This window comes from Danaus plexippus, chromosome 2 (assembly GCF_018135715.1).
Source record: "Danaus plexippus chromosome 2, MEX_DaPlex, whole genome shotgun sequence".
Lineage (NCBI taxonomy): Eukaryota > Metazoa > Arthropoda > Insecta > Lepidoptera > Nymphalidae > Danaus > Danaus plexippus.
In genome coordinates this window covers 9941315-9945347 of record NC_083537.1, presented here as the reverse complement: position 1 = coordinate 9945347, position 4033 = coordinate 9941315, and the positions used below count along the sequence as shown (strand labels likewise).

Genomic DNA, 4033 nt, shown 5'->3' with positions numbered 1-4033 from the left:
ATAGAGATAAAGTTCTGTTGGCGTCTTCAATAGACATTATAAGATCATGGAACAGCAATTAAAGCAGACCAGTAGAACTGACGGTGGCCTAACTGTAATAAAGTTAGTCGTCATCCTCCGGACAATTGACACATTTCCTAGTATAGTTCAATTAGCCGTTAATTCGATTGCATAAATTCGTCTCTAATAACATTAAATTAAAAGAATTTTCACTTAAAATCCTTTCTCATAAATCAGTTTGACTTTACATCTTTTATTGACTATATATATATATCGGCGCAAGCAGCTTCAACGACGGATGCAACATGAAAATAACTGGCGTCAATTATTATAACACCTTATTGGTCGTCGTTACTATTGTTAAAAGTAAAACGAAATCAAAGAGAATAGAACTATGTTTGAATTCTGGTTTAAATATGACGTCTGGACGCACGACAGGGGACTGCAGAGTTCAGCGAGTGCGGAGCATAAAGAACCTTCGAGAAATACAAGAACATTTAGAAGAATTGAAGTTTCATTTTAAAATATCTGGAACTTACTGAAACAAGTGACATTAGAGACGTCAGCGAGGCTGGCGTCCTGTCTTTAAAACAATGAATTTATAATAAAATCCGATATCAGAAGTGGGATCGCTCCTGTGATCAGTTACTGCCGGTCTTAGTGTATTTGTAAATCCTGATCCAGCTCAAGAAAATAATCATCCGGAGAACATGCGTAATGAAGAACGCTCCTCAGTCTTTCATGCAAATGATGTCAACAATGCAGAGCGTGACCGAACGTTTGCTACTAAAAAAAAAACAAGGGATACGATTAAAATTACTAACAAGATCATTTTAATTTTATCATCTTTTGATCCCGGTGATAGAGTGTGTGTTCGGGATTGATTCAAACGCATCTTTACGGCTGTAAATACGTACCAAATCAGTAACTACGACATTAGAATTAAAGTCTTTTAAAGGAGCGAGCTAGAAAGTGTGCAGACGATTGGTTAGTTGCAACATCTACACAAAAGGCATTACGTGAGACCATAGCTAACATTTGTTATTATCCTTTGAGCTAACCTCGTGTCCATGATGTATTCTGAAGAGAACCATGAGATTCTGTAGGGAAGGCTTGTGGTACCGTGACAAGACAATTATACACCACAGATCTGGAGAGCGTGACCTCTGAGCTAATCGCGTGTTACCCTTGAGCTAACCACGGGTCCTTGATGTATCCATAAGAGAACCATGAGATTCCGTAGGGATGCCTTGTGGAACCGTGAGAAGACAAGTCTACACCACAGATGTGGAGAGCGTACCTCTGAACTAATCGCGTGTTACTCTTGAGCCAACCACAGGTCCTTGCTGTATCCTTAAGAATACCATGAGATGACGTAGGGAGGCCTTGGGAAGACTTGAGTAGAAAGGTACTCACTCGATTTATAAGAACTTGCATGATTTTAATATCAAACTACTAAGACCATTACTTTATTTAAATACGATAATAGACATACTCTTCACAGTAATATTTGCAACATGTCTGGTTAACACACGCCAGTGCCTCTACAAAAACGATGCTGTAATTCAAACGAAAGCATACTCGACTCCAAAATCCTGATCAAATACATCTATTGCGAATATAACTAATTTCTGTTCCTTTTCTGCTAACCGTGATCATGCGTTTGAATCGTGTTTCCGACGGGAATAAGGAGATCACGCCGAATTTTAATTTAATACCAACTGGTAAATGTACTCTTAAATAAAATGCAAGATCGCAGTGGTGCGTTATACAAGAATCAATTGCAAATGATATCTCTGGGTGTAGAAAACAAATCATAAACTATTTGCGTGGATTGAGATCGGACCTTACTATTTCAATGAATAGTTAAATAGTTATTAATGTAGAAATAATTTTCTATAGTTCCAGGTTTTGAAACGACTACTGATATATTAACCGGAGCAGATTTATTACGTGATAAAAATACATGTGGAAAATTTAGTATCCTTGCCGATGTTTTGCACATACGAACAAGTCAATTATGCTTTGACAGTTTAGATTACAATTCAACAATCAGTCCGTTTAAATCGAAGTAATGCACCAACACATTCAAAACAGGATGGTCGAGGCGGAGAGAAGATACAAAGCTAGGTTTTTGAGAGGTCGAGCTACGATTAAAAGATTCCAGAAGGGAGATATTGTAATAATAAAAATATAACCCCAGAAATCGGATATCCCTATATTTAAAATTTTGTGAACTATACAAAATCCAGAAAATAATTGAGAATGATTAATATCTTGTAAAGTGATTTTAGACCGTGGATGACCAGCTACGAATGTGGCACATGACCAGCTACGATGAGACTTCACAGCATCTGAGGGACGACACAGAATTACTAAGCAAGCAGTTAGGTGGACGGTTCGCCTACCTAATAGTTATCCGGTGAGCGTATTTCATTTTGTTCAAATTGCTTCATTCAAACGCATTACCATTAATCATTGCTAGCAATGTGATTGTCTAACACTTAGTTTGAGATATATTACTATAAAAGATGCATTTGGCGTGCGGATCCGAACCAAAGAAAAAAAAAAAAAAAAAAAATATTGTACACGGGTGGAGACGTCTTACGCCAAACAAATAAAGACAGAAAAAAAAAAAAAAATAATAATAATAATAATAATAAAAAAAAAAAAAAAAAAATTGTACACGGGTGGAGACGTCTTACGCCAAACAAATAAAGAAAAAAAATAAAAAAAAATAAAAAAAAAAAATAAATAAAAAAAAAAATATTGTACACGGGTGGAGACGTCTTACGCCAAACAAATAAAATAAAATAAAAAAAAAAAATAAATATTGTACACGGGTGGAGACGTCTTCCGCCAAACAAATAAAGAAAGAAAAAAATAATAAAAAAAAAATATTGTACACGGGTGGAGACGTCTTACGCCAAACAAATAAAGAAAGAAAAAAAAAATAATAAAAAATAAAAAATAAAAAAATATTGTACACGGGTGGAGACGTCTTACGCCAAACAAATAAAGAAAAAAAAAAAAAAAAAAATGTAGGCGGATGGAGACGTCCTATGACATATGTTATGAATGTTCGTGTGACGCCCCAAAGCCATAAGTAGATTAAATAATTGGACCTGATATTATGATTTCGTCTCACGATGAGTCCTAATAAACAACGTAACCCATACGACAACAACAAATTTGTTAACCATAACTATAACAATATAAAGTTATCTAGGTTTACTGTGGAAGTACCTAGACTTCATAAGTATCTCTCTGTTATCACAGAAAACAATGCAGAGCACGCATCAGTATAACCGTATCGGCATGACTTCGGACGATGAAGCATCAATTCTTGAACCTGGCCCATCTACTCTACGAGACCTGCAACGGATACGAGAAAATAACGAAAGCTAAGCAAGAGAGAACACATCACCAGGCAGGTGCAGAGCACGCACCGCCTGCCAGAATGGCCGTATCGGCGCAAGCAGCTTCAACGACGGATGCAACATGAAAATAACTGGCATCAATTATTATAACACCTTATTGGTCGTCGTTACTATTGTTAAAAGTAAAACGAAATCAAAGAGAATAGAACTATGTTTGAATTCTGGTTTAAATATGACGTCTGGACGCACAACAGGGGACTGCAGAGTTCAGCGAGTGCGGAGCATAAAGAACCTTCGAGAAATACAAGAACATTTAGAAGAATTGAAGTTTCATTTTAAAATATCTGGAACTTACTGAAACAAGTGACATTAGAGACGTCAGCGAGGCTGGCGTCCTGTCTTTAAAACAATGAATTTGTAATAAAATCCGATATATATATTTTTATTAAAACGCAACTACAACAACGCAACATGACCAATCCGTTGACTGTTATTCTTCACATTCCATTTATTAATATAGCATATGATAATAGTGATCGTAAATTTAGAAAACTATTGAATCTAACTGTAAAAGTTTTCGGACTGTTATTATTGAAAATGGTCTAAAATATGCGATCTCTTTTAAACCTTTTTGGAATATTCAGTGACATTAA

At 35.8% G+C, this 4033-nt stretch overlaps 1 long non-coding RNA gene across 1 annotated transcript; it reads left to right on the top strand.

Annotated features, from left to right (window-relative positions):
* Positions 1 to 261: 261 nt before the first annotated feature.
* Positions 262 to 3821, top strand: LOC133319160 (uncharacterized). The gene is made up of 2 exons (XR_009752849.1): positions 262 to 2422; positions 3280 to 3821. It is a non-coding gene; the product is annotated as an uncharacterized LOC133319160 (long non-coding RNA).
* Positions 3822 to 4033: the final 212 nt, after the last annotated feature.